Genomic DNA, 18514 nt, shown 5'->3' with positions numbered 1-18514 from the left:
CACACTGATATGTCTGCCAGACATGCAGAGATGCGATTCGCCACCTGGTCATCAGAAGGGGGAAAGGAGAAGATTAATTGTGTGTCGTCTGCATAGCAATGATAGGAGAGACCATGTGAGGTTATGACGGAGCCAAGTGACTTGGTGTATAGCGAGAATAGGAGAGGGCCTAGAACAGAGCCCTGGGGGACACCAGTGGTGAGAACGCGTGGTGAGGAGACAGATTCTCGCCACGCCACCTGGTAGGAGCGACCTGTCAGGTAGGACGCAATCCAAGCGTGGGCCGCGCCGGAGATGCCCAACTCGGAGAGGGTGGAGAGGAGGATCTGATGGTTCACAGTATCGAAGGCAGCCGATAGGTCTAGAAGGATGAGAGCAGAGGAGAGAGAGTTAGCTTTAGCAGTGCGGAGTGCCTCAGTGATACAGAGAAGAGCAGTCTCAGCTGAATGACTAGTCTTGAAACCTGACTGATTTGGATCAAGAAGGTCATTCTGAGAGAGATAAGGTTCTAGCGGGAGAGCTGACCAAGTACGGCACGTTCAAGAGTTTTGGAGAGAAAAGAAAGAAGGGATACTGGTCTGTAGTTGTTGACATCGGAGGGATCGAGTGTAGGTTTTTTCAGAAGGGGTGCAACTCTCGCTCTCTTGAAGACGGAAGGGACGTAGCCAGTGGTCAGGGATGAGTTGATGAGCGAGGTGAGGTAAGGGAGAAGGTCTCCGGAAATGGTCTGGAGAAGAGAGGAGGGGATAGGGTCGAGCGGGCAGGTTGTTGGGCGGCCGGCCGTCACAAGACACAAGATTTCATCTGGAGAGAGAGGGGAGAAAGAGGTCAGAGCACAGGGTAGGGCAGTGTGAGCAGAACCAGCGGTGTCGTTTGACTTAGCAAACGAGGATCGGATGTCGTCGACCTTCTTTTCAAAATGGTTGACGAAGTCATCTGCAGAGAGGGAGGAGGGGGGGGGGGAGGGGGAGGAGGATTCAGGAGGGAGGAGAAGGTGGCAAAGAGCTTCCTAGGGTTAGAGGCAGATGCTTGGAATTTAGAGTGGTAGAACATTTTCAAATGCAATCCAATTGTTTTACATGTAGCTATGTTGTTCTAATGGAATACTCGTTTTTTAATAATATATTTTTGTTGTTTTACAAACTTAGGATGACAATGTTTTTAAAAAGACAAAAGTAAATTGAAAATTAAATAAAAAGAATGTGGTTCTAATTATAAATGTAATGTTTTTTTGAACCAAGTTCATAAAATATCTTTAATTGTTTCAACATTTTGTTCATTATTGTTGTTAGTTCCAACCTGTTATTGCTTTCCACCCTGTTATGCTTTATTCCACCCTGTTAGGTCAGTGTTAAAAAAAAATAATAATAATATAATCAGATGTTACGTGTATCTTTGTGGTAACTTGTCGAAATAGAAGGGGTCAAATACATATGCAAAAATGTTGACCAAATTCTGTTGTTATTCACTCTTGGTGGTGCAAATGAAAATAACACACGTTTCGCTCAATAATCATTGGTGTATAATTATTTGAAGAAAATAAATTAACGTAATAGAGTAAGGGACTTTGAATGTCTTAAATCTAAATCTAGATATATGCATGCATTGTTAACACTTTCAGATAGTTAGGTGTATGTCCCTAACAGGTGGAAATATCCCATGGTCCATGTATGAACAATAAATCCTAATATATATATGGCGATAAGTGCCTGAGCTTGACCAATATGTTTTTCTGAAAGTCAAACATGTCCTTTTTCTGATAGAATACAAAACAAATGTAAAAATATATATTTTTTTCTCACTAAAGTGATGTGGTCCAAAACACACCGTATTGTAGGAATGACCCAGGTGGGATACTAATATTTACTAGCTATGTGCCACATTGTAAATTAGTAACAGTAGAATGTGTGAAAGTACACACTTTTAACTTGCACAATTGACATTGAATAGCATTTTGGGGAAAGAATTGACTAACAAAAAGTGATATCAACCTACAATACCAGCATAGACAAGCCTTCGCTTGCAGTGGTACTCTGGTGTTATCTTATCATCCAAGCAAACCCTGTCCACAGTCAAGACCGTATTGCTATCTGAACAACATGTATAATCTTAATTCATATTTTCTGTTGTCAAGCAGAGCACGAGTCGTGGAAGAAGCTGAAGCTGGTGGAGATCCTCCAGGCCCTGAACAGTGACCCGCTGGACATTGAGACCCTGCGGAGGGCAGCCGTCAGCGAGGGAGGCCTTCTAACAGACGAGATCAGGAGGGAAGTCTGGCCCAAGCTGCTCAGCGTCAACGTCTACAAGTTGCCTGCTGAACCTAGTGAGTGAGAGGTTTCAATGTGAGATCCTGGATGTCCATCGTTGCGTTTGGCCATTGCCCTGAGACGTGGCTGTAGACTACTACGACCATTACACTGTGTCAGTATGCCTCTAGCTGTCTATAGTCTGTTGATGTATGTTGATTGAATGTAGCCTACTGTAACTTCATCAAACTTTTGTCAACATTGATTCATTCTGTATTATTCAATACTGTGCAACAACATAATGTAAACGAGCAACATTCAAGGCCTTTGGTAGCAGCACTGTTAAATATGTTCAACTGAAAACAATGGTTGAGGGGGGGAGGGCGCTGAGCATTTGTTTTGATTCTAGCTAAGGATATCAGAGAGAACCACAAGGACTTCAACCAGGTGCTGCTTGACGTCAGGAGGTCCTTGAAACGTTTCCCAAGAGGAACTCACTCACTGCACCATTGATCAATTACTATTTTATTAAGATCATTATATTGTATATTAGATCTAATATAGAATATAGTTAATTTACTCATTGTGTCATTGATATAATAGAATAGAGTTAACTCAATTTGTCATTGGTAGAATAGAGTTAACTCACTCCCTGTGTCATTGATAGAGTATAATTAACTCATGCACTGTCATGAATAGAATTGAATTAACTCACTCACTGTGTCATTGATAGAATAGAATTGACTCACTCACTGTGTCATTGATAGAATAGAATTGACTCACTCACTGTGTCATTGATAGAATAGAATTGACTCATTCACTGTGTCATTGATAGAATAGAATTGACTCACTCACTGTGTCATTGATAGAATAGAATTGACTCACTCACTGTGTCATTGATAGAATAGAATTGACTCACTCACTGTGTCATTGATAGAATAGAATTAACTCACTCACTGTGTCATTGATAGAATAGAGGTAAAATGGTGCCAGAAGAAAATGGCAGCAGTATATATAAAATGGTGCCAGAAGAAAATGGCAGCAGTATATATAAAATGGTGCCAGAAGAAAATGGCAGCAGTATATATAAAATGGTGCCAGAAGAAAATGGCAGCAGTATATATAAAATGGTGCCAGAAGAAAATGGCAGCAGTATATATAAAATGGTGCCAGAAGAAAATGGCAGCAGTATATATAAAATGGTGCCAGAAGAAAATGGCAGCAGTATATATAAAATGGTGCCAGAAGAAAATGGCAGCAGTATATATAAAATGGTGCCAGAAGAAAATGGCAGCAGTATATATAAAATGGTGCCAGAAGAAAATGGCAGCAGTATATATAAAATGGTGCCAGAAGAAAATGGCAGCAGTTATACGGGAGCCCAACCAATTGTGCTATTATGTGTTTATTTTCGCGTTATTTGTAACTTATGTTGTACATAATGTTTCTGCAACCGTGTCTTACAGCAAAAAAAGAGATTCGGATATCAGGACAGCGATCACTCACAATGATTTTTTCTTCAACAAGCAGGACGCACAGGATATTCTCCGAACACCCGACAAGGCCAACATCCCAGTTATTTGCAAAGGGAAGAGACGCAGCGACAGAGGACACAGAGCCGGATGCTTCGTAAGGATCCGTAGAAGGCGAGTGGGAAAGCTGCCATTACTGTCAATATCACTCGCCAATATGCAATCATTGGACAATAAATTAGACGAGATACGATCACGAATATCCTACCAACGGGACATCAAAAACGGTTATATCTTATGTTTCACGGAATCGTGGCTGAATGATGACATGGATATTCAGCTAGCGGGATATATGCTGCACCGGCAGGATAGAACAGCACATTCCGGTAAGACGAGGGGAGGCGGTCTGTGCATATTTGTAAACAACAGCTGGTGCACAAAATCTAAGGAAGTCTCTAGATTTTGCTCACCTGAGGTAGAGTATCTTGTGATAAATTGCATACCACACTACTTGCCTAAAGAGTTTTCAGGTATACTTTTCGTGGCTGTTTATTTATCACCACAGACAGATGCTGGCACTAAGACCGCACTCAGTCAGATGTATAAATAAGGAAATAAGCAAACAGGAAACCACTCACCCAGAGGTGGCACTCCTAGTGGCCGGAGACTTTAATGCAGGGAAACTTAAATCAGTTTTACCTAATTTCCATCAATATATATATATATATATACATCAACATGTTATATGTTCAACCAGAGGGGAAAAAATCTAGATCACCTTTACTCCACACACAGAAACGCGTATAAAGCTCTCCCTCGCCCTCCAGTTGGTAAATCCGATCCGACCACAACTCTATCCTCCTGATTCCTGCTTACAAGCAAAAAGGAAAGCAGGAAGCACCAGTGACCCGGTCTATAAAAAGTGGTCAGATCAATTAATGCCATAGAAACTCTCACTAAAGAGATATCTTTCGACCCTACTGAAATTAATAATACTTTTAAGAAATACTATGAAGACCTCTACACTTCCCAATCAAGCGATGATCTATCAGAGATAGACTCCTTTCTCTCCTCTCTCAACCTCTCATGCCTGTCAGGGGAAGATAGCGAGCGCCTGAGTGAACACTTCTCAGTCCCTGAATTGTTGGAGGCCATTAAATCCTTACCTTCTAATAAATCTCCTGGGGAGGATGGCTTCCCTCCAGAGTTCTATAAAGAATTTAGGGAGCTGTTGGTCCCCTACCTTATGGAGGTACTTAAAAAAGCCAGAGAAGACAACTGCTTTCCAGAGTCCTTCTCTCAAGCAGTGATTACTGTAATCCACAAGAAAGGGAAAACCTGCTAAAGTGCGCCTCCTATAGACCAATCTCTCTCCTTATAACACAGATTGTAAACTGGTCACCAAGATGCTATCTAAGAGACTGGAGTCATGTCTTCCCCTGTTGGTCAACCCAGATCAGACTGGCTTCATAATTAATAGATTGTCCTCCAATAATCTCAGAAGGTTCTTTGATATAATTCACCTTGCTAACAAAAACAAAATACCTGGTGTCGCAGTCTCCCTCGACGCTGAAAAGGCCTTTGATAGGGTTGAATGGCCATACCTCTTTCGCGTCTTGGAAAAGTTCGGTTTAGGTACCGTGTTTGTAAATTTGATAAAATCACTCTACAAATCTCCTAAAGCTAGGATTGCTACCAATGGGATTACTTCCTCCTCTTTCCCTCTTTATAGGGGGAACAGACAAGGTTGCCCAATTAGCCCCCACCTCGTTGCCCTCGCCATCGAACCGTTGGCTGAGGCTATTAGAACGTGCCCTGACATACATGGCTTTGAGTTGGGCCCCCATACCCATAAATTATCACTCTTTGCGGACGACCTTATCTTATTCCTAACAAACCCAGAACACTCCCTCTCTCACTTGCAGATCCTACTACAGTGTTATAGTTCTTTCTCTGGATATAAGGTCAATCTTGATAAAAGTGAAATCTTACCGTTGTCTGTCTTTGACCATCATACCATCAAGTACAAGTTCCCTTTTAGATGGTCGCCTATGGGCTTCACATATTTGGGCATAATGGTGGATGGTAATCTGAACAACCTCTATAAACTCAATCTGGCCAGTTTGTTGCAAAAGGTGGAGGTTGACCTTTGTAAATGGATGGACTTACCTCTCTCTCTACTGGGTAGAATCAATGTAATTAAAATGAATGTCCTGCCCAGGTTTCTATATCTGTTTCAATCTCTCCCTATCCCTGTTCCCGCAGCATTTTTTTCCTCTTTCGACAAGCTGACCAGATGGTTTATCTGGCACGGCAAAACCCCTAGGGTTGGCCTGGATAAACTGACCCTTGATTACAGTCAAGGGGGCTTAAACCTCCCCAATTTTAGAATGTACTACTGGGCTGCACAGTCTAGGTTTCTGGCTCAGGGGTTTGACAATGGTCCCTCTCCCTCATGGTTGAACATTGAAAAGCTTGAGGTAAATGATGACACTGGGGCAGATCTGTTTTACAAATTGGACAGAAAATCTATAAAAACCATCACAGACAACCCTTTAATCATACATTCTGTCCTAGCATGGTGCAAACTGCATGAGCTGTTCGGACGAGGGGGATTCCTTTCCCCTAAAACCCCTTTATGGAACAATAGTTTGATCCCTATGTTTTTCCAGAATAGTAACTTTAGACCATGGTCTAATAAGGGGATCACTCTTCTGGAACATTGTTACGAGGAGGGAGTTCTTATGTCTTTTGATCAGCTGAAACAGAAATCCCACTTGCCTAACAGGGACTTCTTTAGCTACCTACAACTACGAAACTTTATTAGGGTGACTCTCAAGGGACAATGGAACCTACCTAAGATGTCACCTATTGAACAACTCTGCCACGCAGACCAACCACTGTTCAAGACCATTTCCCGTGTTTACAATGCTCTTATGTCAGGACTAACACTGCCTGGGCTAGATAAACCCCGACTTAGATGGGAGAGAGATCTGGGTATTGATCTTGATGAGGATCTATGGAGTGACCTATGCAGGGATGGGGTTCTTCAGATGGAATTGAGGAGTACACAACATCAGTCACTGGCTTTATCAATAAGTGCATCGAGGACGTCATCCCCACAGTGACTGTACGTACATACCCCAACCAGAAACCATCGATTACAGGCAATATTCACTCTGAGCTAAAGGGTAGAGCTTCCGCTTTCAAGGTGCGGGACTATAACCCGGAAGCCTATAAGAAATCCTGCTATGCCCTCCGACGAACCATCAAATAGGCAAAGCGTCAATACAGGGCTAAGATTGAATCATACTACACTGGCTCCGACACTCGTCGGATGTGGCAGGTCTTGCAAACTATTACAGACTACAAAGGGAAGCACAGCCGTACGCTGCCCAGTGACACAAGCCTACCAGACGAGCTAAATCACTTCAATGCTTGCTTCGAGGCAAGCAACACTGAGGCATGCATGAGAGCATCAGCTGTTCCGGATGACTGTGTAATCACGCTCACCGTAGCCGATGTGAGTAAGACCTTTAAACAGGTCAACATTCACATGGCTGCGGGGCCAGATGGATTACCAGGACATGTACTCTGGACTAGAGGTCGACCAATTATGATTTTTCAACGCCGATACCGATTATTGGAGGACAAAAAAAAGCCGATGCCGATTAATCGGACGATTTTTAAAATGTATATATATATATACACATATTTGTAATAATGACAATTGCAACAACACTGAATGAACGATGAACACTTTTATTTTAACTTAATATAATACATATGGGCTTTTGGGTGGGTGTTCTTAAGGTGATTCCACAGGTTGGTGGTATTTTTTGATTTAGCCGTTGCTGACCCCATGCTTACATCTTTATCACAAATAAGACACCTTGCTTTCCCTGGTGCAAATTCCATGTAATAGTCCCACACTGGTGCTCTGCTTTTCTCTGACATCTGTAAAACACACACACAGCTCTGAAGTGACAATGATACTGAAGAGTCTGCTTAGGAGACAAATACTCTCAACTGTTTGAATAAAAATTGAGTTTAAGTTACCTGTGATGAATGTTGAAAACAAAAACTGTAATTTCTATATGCAGGAAATCCTATTTTAATAATGGACATGGTAAGAATTGACTACCAAAGTGCGAGTCATAATTCCCATGACATCTTCTAGCAAAATCTGAAAAGCGGTTCCTTCATTCATTTATTCCATAGGATATTTTTAGATTCACTTAAAATAAAGTCTGTGTTTCGTGTAGGCTTACACCACCTTGCCAATTTTATAACTGTAGATATCCATAGGACAAGGTAACTCTGATCAATATTGGATAAATATAAGCGAAGATCATTTTTTTTGTAGAGTGGATTTATGAAAATATTTTGACAAACGTTACCTTATCCTAATGAGATTTACACGGGTATCAAAATGCAGAGGCGGTTTAAGCACGAAACACAGACCTTATTTGAAGTAGATCAAGACATTCTCTATGGAAGACATGAACGGTAAAATAACGAAGGAACCCCTTTCAAATTCAGCCGCAGGAATTACAGGAATTATAACGCCTCGACTATTTCTCTCTAAACCATATACCTTTGACTATTACGAGCCTGCTGCTGCCTACCACCCCTCAGTCAGACTGCTCTATCAAATATCAAATCATAGACTTAACTATAATAAACACACAGAAATACGAGCCTTAGGTAAAATCCGGAAACCATCACCTCGAAAACAAAACGTTTATTCCATTCCGTATTTTATCTAACGGGTGGCATCCATGAGTCTAAATATTCCTGTTACATTGCACAACCTTCAATGTTATGTCATAATTACATAAAATTCTGGCAAATTAGTTTGCAAAGAGCCAGGTGGCCCAAACTTGCATATACCCTGACTCTGTGTTCAACGAACGCAAGAGAAGTGACACAATTTTACCTGGTTAATATTGCCTGCTAACCTGGATTTCTTTTAGCTAAATTTGCATGGTTAAAAATATATACTTGTGTATTGATTTTAAGAAAGGCATTGATGTTTATGGTTAAGTACACATTGGTGCAACGACGGTCATTGATTGATTGTTTTTTATCAAATAAGTTTAATGCTAGCTAGCAACTTACCTTGGCTTACTGCATTTACATAACAGGCGGGCTCCTCGTGAGGCAGGTGGTTAGAGCGTTGGTCTAGTTAACTGTAAGGTTGCAAGATTGGATCCCCCGAGCTAACAAGGTTCAAATCTGTCGTTCTGTCCCGTTCCTAGGCCGTCATTGAAAATAAGAATGTGTTCTTAACTGACTTGCCTAGTTAAATAAAGATTAAATAAAGGTGTAAAAAATGAATAAATAAATATTAAAAAATTGTCAAAATCGGTGCCCAAAAATACAGATTTCCGAGTGTTATGAAAACTTGAAATCGGCCCTAATTAATCATCCATTCCGATTAATCGGTCGACCTCTACTCTGGACATGCACTCTGGGCATGTGCTGACCAACTGGCATGTGTCTTCACTGACATTTTCAACATGTCCCTGTTTGAGTCTGTAATACCAACATGTTTCAAGCAGACCACCATAATCCCTGTGCCCAAGAACACAAAGGCAACCTGCCTAAATGACTACATACCCGTAGCACTCACATCCGTAGCCATGAAGTGCTTTGAAAGGTCGGTAAATGGCTCACATCAACACCATTATCCCAGAAACTCTAGACCCATTCCAATTTGCATACCGCCCAAACAGATCCACAGATGATGCAATCTCTATTGCACTCCACACTGCCCTTTCCCACCTGGACAAAAGGAACACCTATGTGAGAATACTATTCATTGACTACAGCTCAGTGTTCAACACCATAGTATCCTCAAAGCTCATCACTAACCTAAGGATCCTGGGACTAAACACTTCCCTCTGCAACTGGATCTTGGACTTCGTGACGTGCCTCCCCCCAGGTGGTGAGGGTAGGTAGCAACACATCTGCCATGCTGATCCTCAACACTGGAGCCCCCCAGGGGTGCGTGCTCAGTCCTCTCCTGTACTCCCCGTTCACCCACAACTGCATGGCCAGGCACGACTCCAACATCATCATTAAGTTTGCAGACGGCGCAACAGTGGTAGGCCTGATCACCGACAACGACGAGCCTATAGGGAGGAGGTCAGAGACCTGGCCGGGTGGTGCCAGAATAACAACCTATCTCTCAACGTAACCAAGACTAAGGAGATGATTGTGGACTACAGGAAAAGGAGGACCGAGCACAACCCCATTCTCATCGGCGGGGCTGTAGTGGAGCAGGTTGAGAGCTTCAAGTTCCTTGGTGTCCATATCACCAACAAACCAGAATGGTCCAAACACAGCAAGACAGTCGTGAAGAGGGCACGACAAAGCCTATTCACCCGCAGGAAACTAAAAAGATTTCGCATGGGTCCTGAGATCCTCAAAAGGTTCTACAGCTGCAACATCGAGAGCATCCTGACTGGCTGCATCACTGCCTCATACGGCAATTGCTCGGTCTCCGACCGCAAGGCACTTCAGAGGGTAGTGCGTACGGCCCGGTACATCACTGTGGCTTAGCTGCCTGCCATCCAGGACCTCTACAGCAGGCGGTGTCAGAGGAAGGCCCTAAAAATTGTCAAAGACCCCAGCCACCGCAGTCATAGACTGTTCTCTCTACTACCGCATGGCAAGCGGTACCGAAGTGCCAAGTCTAGGACAAAAAGGCTTTTTTTTACCCCCAAGCCATAAGACTCCTGAACAGGTAATCAAATGGCTACCTGGACTATTTGCATTGTTTGCCCCCCCTCTACTCTCTGTTTATCATACAGTGGGGCAAAAATGTATTTAGTCAGCCACCAATTGTGCAGGTTCTCCCACTTAAAAAGACGAGAGAGGGCTGTAATTTTCATCATAGGTATACTTCAACTATGACAGACAAAATGAAAAAAAAAATCCAGAAAATCACATTGTAGGATTTTTTATGAATTTATTTGAAAATTATGGTGGAAAATAAGTAACATAAGTAACCCCTCTTTTTACGCTTCTGCTACTCTCTATTCATCATATATGCATAGTCACTTTAACCATATCTACATGTACATACTACCTCAATCAGCCTGATTAACTGGTGCCTGTATGCAGCCTCGCTACTGTTATAGCCCAGCTACTGTATGTAGCCTCGCTACTGCTATTTTTCACTGTCTTTTTACTGTTGTTTTTATTTCCTTACTTACCTATTGTTCACTTTTTCACCTACCTGTTGGTTAGAGCCTGTAAGTAAGCAATTGTTGTATTTGGCGCATGTGACAAATCAACTTTGATTTGATTTGAACTCACTCACTGTGTCATTGATAGAATAGAATAGAATTAACTCACTCACTGTGTCATTGATAGAATAGAATAGAATTAACTCACTCATTATGTCATCGATAGAATAGAGGTAACTCACTCACTGTGTCATCGATAGAATAGAATAGAATTAACTCACTCACTGTGTCATTGATAGAATAGAATAGAATTAACTCACTCACTGTGTCATTGATAGAATAGAATAGAATTAACTCACTCACTGTGTCATCGATAGAATAGAGGTAACTCACTCACTGTGTCATCAATAGAATAGAGGTAACTCACTGTGTCATCGATAGAATAGAGGTAACTCACTCACTGTGTCATCAATAGAATAGAGGTAACTCACTGTGTCATTGATAGAATAGAATAGAGGTAACTCACTGTGTCATCGATAGAATAGAATAGAGGTAACTCACTCACTGTGTCATGAATAGAATGTAATTTACTCATGCACTGTCATGAATATATTTAACTCACTGTGTCATGAATAGAATAGAATTAGCTCACTCACTATGTCATCGATAGATTAGAGGGAATTCACTCACTGTGTTATCGATAGAAAAGAGGTAACTCACTGTGTCATCGACAGAATAGAGGTAACTCACTCAATGTGTCATCAGTAGAATAGAGGTAACTCACTGTGTCATCGATAGAATAGAATTGTTAACTCACTCAGTGTGTCATCGATAGAATAGAATTGTTAACTCACTCAGTGTGTCAACGACAGAATAGAGGTAACTCCCTCTCTGTGACATTGATCTGATCAGGGGTAAGCTGATAGGTCACTGTCTGTCCTCCCTCTCAGTTAACTCAGGGCCTTACCCATCATGGGGGGCATCTCAATATTGTGTTCAGTGGCTTTCTTAACCATGTCCTTCTCATTAACTTATCTTCATCCAATTATGATGACCACTGATAAAAGAATAGTAATGTGGTGGAAACAGAATACAATCCAATCCTTCTATCGACCAGAGATGGGCAGTGTGTATCTGTCACGTTCTGACCTTTATTTCCTCTGTTTTGTCTTTATTTAGTATGGTCAGGACGTGAGTTGAGGTGGGCAGTCTATGTTTTGTCTTTATTTAGTATGGTCAGGACGTGAGTTGAGGTGGGCAGTCTATGTTTTGTCTTTATTTAGTATGGTCAGGGCGTGAGTTGGGGTGGGCAGTCTATGTTTTGTCTTTATTTAGTATGGTCATGACATGAGTTGAGGTGGGCAGTCTATGTTTTGTCTTTATTTAGTATGGTCAGGGCGTGAGTTGGGGTGGGCAGTCTATGTTTAGTCTTTATTTAGTATGGTCAGGACGTGAGTTGAGGTGGGCAGTCTATGTTTTGTCTTTATTTAGTATGGTCAGGGCGTGAGTTGGGGTGGGCAGTCTATGTTTTGTCTTTATTTAGTATGGTCAGGACGTGAGTTGAGGTGGGCAGTCTATGTTTTGTCTTTATTTAGTATGGTCAGGGCGTGAGTTGGGGTGGGCAGTCTATGTTTTGTCTTTATTTAGTATGGTCAGGGCGTGAGTTGGGGTGGGCAGTCTATGTTTTGTCTTTATTTAGTATGGTCAGGACGTGAGTTGAGGTGGGCAGTCTATGTTTTGTCTTTATTTAGTATGGTCAGGGCGTGAGTTGGGGTGGGCAGTCTATGTTTTGTCTTTATTTAGTATGGTCAGGACGTGAGTTGAGGTGGGCAGTCTATGTTTTGTCTTTATTTAGTATGGTCAGGACGTGAGTTGAGGTGGGCAGTCTATGTTTTGTCTTTATTTAGTATGGTCAGGACGTGAGTTGAGGTGGGCAGTCTATGTTTTGTCTTTATTTAGTATGGTCAGGACGTGAGTTGAGGTGGGCAGTCTATGTTTTGTCTTTATTTAGTATGGTCAGGACGTGAGTTGGGGTGGGCAGTCTATGTTTTGTCTTTATTTAGTATGGTCAGGGCGTGAGTTGGGGTGGGCAGTCTATGTTTTGTCTTTATTTAGTATGGTCAGGGCGTGAGTTGGGGTGGGCAGTCTATGTTTTGTCTTTATTTAGTATGGTCAGGGCGTGAGTTAGGGTGGGCAGTCTATGTGTTGTGTTTCTATGTTTGGTTTCTGTTTCGGCCTAGTATGGTTCTCAATCAGAGGCAGGTGTCGTTAGTTGTCTCTGATTGAGAATCATACTTAGGTAGCCTGGGTTTCACTGTTGGTTTGTGGGTGTTTGTTTCCTGTGTCAGTGTTTGTGCCACACGGGACTGTTTTGGTTTGGTTTATTTCACGTTATCGGTTATTTTTTTGTATTTCATAGTGTTCAGGCTTTTCATATTAAAATCTTCATGGACACTTACCACGCTGCGTATTGGTCCGATCCTTGCTACACCTCTTCAGACGAAGAGGAGGACATCTGCCGTTACAGTATCAGTGTCTAGACAGTGCTCTTGAAGTAAAGTAGATGATGAAAGCAAGCTATTGCCAAGTATTGAGACACTGACATCTAGACACAAGTATCTGAAACCCTTGTGATTGCAGCTTGCTTTCAAAACGTTGGTTGTTCGTAAATATATTGCATCAGCGCAATAGATTTTGTGGCTATCTCTTCAGATGCAGTTTTGCTCGCTCCTCCTCTCCTCGGGCATGCGTGTGGACGAGAAGCACGTATTACAGGAACAGCTGATTGGTAGCATCCTGATTATCCTACAGAAGAACCCTGCGTTGCACTACTACCAGGGTTACCATGACATTGTGGTCACCTTCCTACTGGTGGTAGGGGAGCGCATGGTCATCGCCATGGTGTAGACCCTCTCTAACCACCACCTCAGGTTGATATGAGGAAATCGGCACACTTACTATGAGACTCTTTATGAATACATAAGAGCACAGACCTCCAGACCTGGGTTCAAGCAACATTTTAAATATTCCCAAAATACTTTGAGCATTTGCTTGAGCCTGCCTGTAGTGACACATGGCAGGCGTGGCAATTTCTAAACTCTTTCCTTGTACCAGGCAAGCTCAATCAAACACAGCTTAAGTATTTTAATGATTTCAAATAGTATTTGAACCCAGGTCTGTTATTATATCCCTTATTATGCGCTTAATACCCTATTCTGACCACCAAAGATGGCTTCCACTCACTATCATGGTCACATTATCCTCCTTCCCCAGCAGGGATTTCATGGATCCAACCATGGACAGCACCAAGCACATACTGAACTACCTGATGCCAATACTGGATGGTGTCACGACTTCCGCTGATGTTGGTTCTTCTCCTTGTTCGGGCGGCGTTTGGCGGTCGGCGTCGCTGGTTTTCTAGCCATCATCGATCCACTTTCATTTTCCATTTGTTTTGTCTTGTCTTCCCACACACCTGGTATCAATTCCATCATTACAAATTGTGTATTTAACCCTCTGTTCCCCCATGTCCTTGTCCAGAATTGTTTATTGTAAGTGCATGTGCACGTTTATCTGGTGGGCGACGGGTTTTGTACCCATTGATTGTTTGTTCTGTTTCCGGTGGTTTTTATTATTAAATTGCTCTGTTGTAAACACCGTTTTTGCTCTCCTGCGCCTGACTTCTCTGCCACCAGTATGCACCCCTTACAGATGGAGATAGTTGATCCAGAACTACATGATTTTATGCTCAGGTAAATCTTTGTTATTAAACATTTTAATAGACACTCTTATCCAGAGTGACTTACAGGAGCAATTAGGGTTGCTCAAGGGCACATCGGCATATTTTCCACAGAGTTGGATCGGGGTTTGGAACAATCAACCTTTCGGTTACTTGCCCAACGCTCTTAACCGCTAGGCTACCTGCAGTCCTATGTGGATTTGTTGCAGTGAGAGAGGCACAGATCACAGTTCATGTGACTTCAACTCCAAATCTGTGTCTTCTTGTGTCCTTTAGGGAAATTGGAGAGACAGTTTTCCAGATTATTTGAGAAAAGATCAAATAGCAGGCTTGAATGGCAGATAACAAGCGAGGCATGGCTGAAAGGAATACACCTTCACTTTGAAGTAATTCTACCAGTTTTCCCCAACTACAAACTCTGATTCATAGCAAGAGATTTGAAGTTATTTCAGTTGATAGCAGTGGAATCTATTTTGTTTTATTATGTGTTAAAGAATAAAACGTTCAGATGTTTTACCCTGTAGCCTTGTAATAATATATTTTCTATCAGCAACATCAGTTTCTACAGTGAGCTCCAAAAGGATTGGGACAGTGACAGATGTTTTGTTGTTTTGGCTCTGTAATCCGGCACTTTGGATTTGAAATGATACAATGATACAAAGTTCAAGTTCAGACTGTCGGCTTTAATTGGAGGGTATTTTCACCCATATTGGGTGAACTGTTTAGAAATTACAGTACTTTTTCAACCAAATGTATTGGGACAAATTCACTTACAATGCCTTCAGAAAGTATTCACACCCCTTGACTTTTTCCACATTTCGTTGTGTTACAGCTTGCATTTAAAATGAACTGATCTACACACAATACCCCACAAAGTTAAATTTTTACAAATTCATTAAAAATGAAAAGCTGAAATGTTTGTCAATAAGTATTCAACTCCTTTGTATATTTAAGCTTGTATGTTTTTGTCGTCTCTCTGTTGAAATCGCCCGATCCTTCTGTGACGAATAGTTTGACAGAAAGTCTCTGGTTGTGTAAGTCTCTAGTTGTCCACCAGAGGTCCCCATGTCCTTCGTAGTTGTAGTAGGTTTCCTTTGTTCTGGAAGTGTTTGTTGGAATGCATACATCAGACGTACCAATGGTTGTTTGATAAGGAAATGTTATTCTTTTCTCGACTTCGGTCGAGTTTCCTAGACTAGGTTACGTGCAGAGCTGCAGGCGGTGCATGTCTAGTCTTCTCTGTTGAGTTTCAGAGGGTCTTGTAGTTTTAGACCATTTGTCACATATTCAGCCCACGCTCCAAATATACTGGTCTAGTAGTTTTAAACCATTTATTAGCTGTGTAGCCACCGCTCCACTCTGTCTGGTCTAGCCTGCTTGGTCTCATGTACATTTTGTTACGAGTCCTTTTTAAACACTCTGGTCAAAGGGGGTGTTCCATCACGCCAGCATAATGTCTGTGCTCACCTGGGCGTGGTAACTGACTGGATACAGTTTCTCATTTAGAAGGCTAAAATCACATTGCTATCTTTTCAGAAATAGTAAATCAGTTAATATTTAATCATATAAGTTTTACAACATTTTTCATTTATTTAACTAGGCAAGGCAGTTAAGAACATTCTTATTTTCAATGATGGCCTAGGAACAGTGGATTAACTGCCTTGTTCAGTGGCAGAACGACAGATTTTTACCTTGTCAGCTCAGGGCTTCGATCTTGCAACCTTTCAGTTACTAGTCCAACGCTCTAACCACTAGGCTACCTGCCGCCCCATTTAGATGTAACTCTGACATATACATTGGGAAAGCACTTGAAATTACAATGTTTCCATTATAGTGTCTTGGGGCGGCAGGTAGCCTAGTGGTTAGAGCGTTGGGCCAGTAAACAAAAGGTTGCTAGATTGAATCCCCGAGCTGACAAGGTCGTTCTGAACAAGGCAGTTAACCCACTGTTCCTAGGCCATCATTGTAAATAAGAATTAGTTCTTAACTGACTTGCCTTAAATAAAAATGCAATGTTTTTACAAGGAGATACTTCCCGCCAAAACTACAACATCCAAAATTGTAAAATTAAACAATATTCCTAACACAAAGAATTTGGGAAATGGTCGGTAGGGAATTAAAGAACAATCATGTCAGATCATGTATTGTTTGGTGATTGTTCTTTAATTCCCTACCGACCATTTCCCACATTCTTTGTGTTAGGAATATTGTTTAATTTTCCAATTTTGGATGTTGTAGTTTTGGCGGGAAGAATCTCCTTGTAACAAAAGGGTTCTTTCCCTTCAATACTGAAGGCCAGGGAGAGACAGTTCCTGCAAGGTATTTACAACCGTCATAAAACTAGCCAACTCTCCCCAGGAGAGGGTGTCTTGAAACTGTTGGTTAGCCTCCATCCAGGAGGGCAAGTCATGACAGTTATGGCAAACCTGAATAAGTTCAGGAGTTAAAATGTGCTTAACAAGTTACATAATAAGTTGCATGGACTCACTCTGTGTGCAATAATAGTGTTTAACATAATTTTTGAATGACTCATCTTTGTACCCCACACATACAATTATCTGTAAGGTCTCTCAGTGGATCAGTGAATTTCAAACACAGATTCAACCACAAAGACCAGGGAGGGCAGCTATTGGTAGATGGATACACATTTTTAAAAGCAAACATTGAATATTCCTTTGAGCATGGTGACGTTGCACTTTTGGGCGTCCTTCCTAATTCAGTTGCTGGAGAGGAAGGATAATGCATGGATCAATAACATTGTAGTTACTTCACAATACTAACCTAAATGACAGAGTGAAAAGAAGGAAGCCTGTACAGAATAAAAATATTCCAAAACATGTATCCTGTTTGCAACAAGGCACTAAAGTAAAACTGCAAAAAATGTGGCAATGAAATGAACTTTGTCCTAAATACAAAGTGTTATGCTTGGGGCAAATCCAATACAACACATCCCTGAGTACCACTCTTCATATTTTCAAGCATGGTGGTGGCTGTATCATATTATGGGTATGCTTGTCATTGGTCAGGTCTAGGGAGTTTTTTGGATAAAAAGCAATGGAAAAGAGCTAAGCACAGGCAAAATCCTAGAGGAAATTCTGGTTGTCTGCTTTCCAACAGACATTGGGAGGCAAATTCACCTTTCAGCAGGACAATAACTTAAAACACAAGGCCAAATATACACTGGAGTTGCTTACCAAGACAACATTGGAATGTTCCTGAGGTACGGCTTGAAAACTCTATGGCAAGACTTGAAAATGGCTGTCAAGGAGTGATCAACAATGATTTTAAAAAGAATGTGCAAATATTGTAAAATCCAGGTGTGGAATGCTTTTAGAGACTTACACAGAAAGACTCACAGATGTAGTCGCTGACTCAGGGGTGTGAATACTTATGTGATTCGGAAAGTATTTAGACCCCTTGACTTTTTCCATATTTTGTTACGCTACCGCCTTATTCTAAAATGTATGAAATATTTCTCTCCCCTTCATCAATCTACACACAATACCCCATAATGACAAAGCAAAAACAGATTTTTTTTTTGCAAATTTGTTAAAATAAAAAACTGAAATATCACATTTACATAAGTATTCAGACCCTTCACTTAGTACTTTGTTGAAGCCATTTGGCAGTGATTACAGCCTCAAGTCTTATTGGGTATGACACTACAAGCTTGATACACCTGTATTTGGGGAGTTTCTTCCATTCTTCTCTGCAGATCCTCTTAAGCTCTGTCAGGTTGGATGGGGAACGTTGCCGCACAGCTAATTTCACGTTTCTCCAGAGATGTTCGATCGAGTTCAAGTCCGGGCTGTGGCTGGACCACTCAAGGACATTCAGAGACTTGTTCCCGAAGCCACTCCT

The 18514-nt window shown here is 41.6% G+C and overlaps 1 pseudogene; it reads left to right on the top strand.

Moving 5' to 3' along the window:
* The window catches only part of LOC118372244 (TBC1 domain family member 20-like), a 46618-nt pseudogene that overhangs the window by 2869 nt on the left and 25235 nt on the right, over positions 1-18514 (top strand).

Source organism: Oncorhynchus keta, chromosome 19, assembly GCF_023373465.1.
Source record: "Oncorhynchus keta strain PuntledgeMale-10-30-2019 chromosome 19, Oket_V2, whole genome shotgun sequence".
In the NCBI taxonomy this organism is placed as follows: Eukaryota; Metazoa; Chordata; class Actinopteri; order Salmoniformes; family Salmonidae; genus Oncorhynchus; species Oncorhynchus keta.
This window is presented reverse-complemented; position numbering and strand designations above follow the sequence as displayed.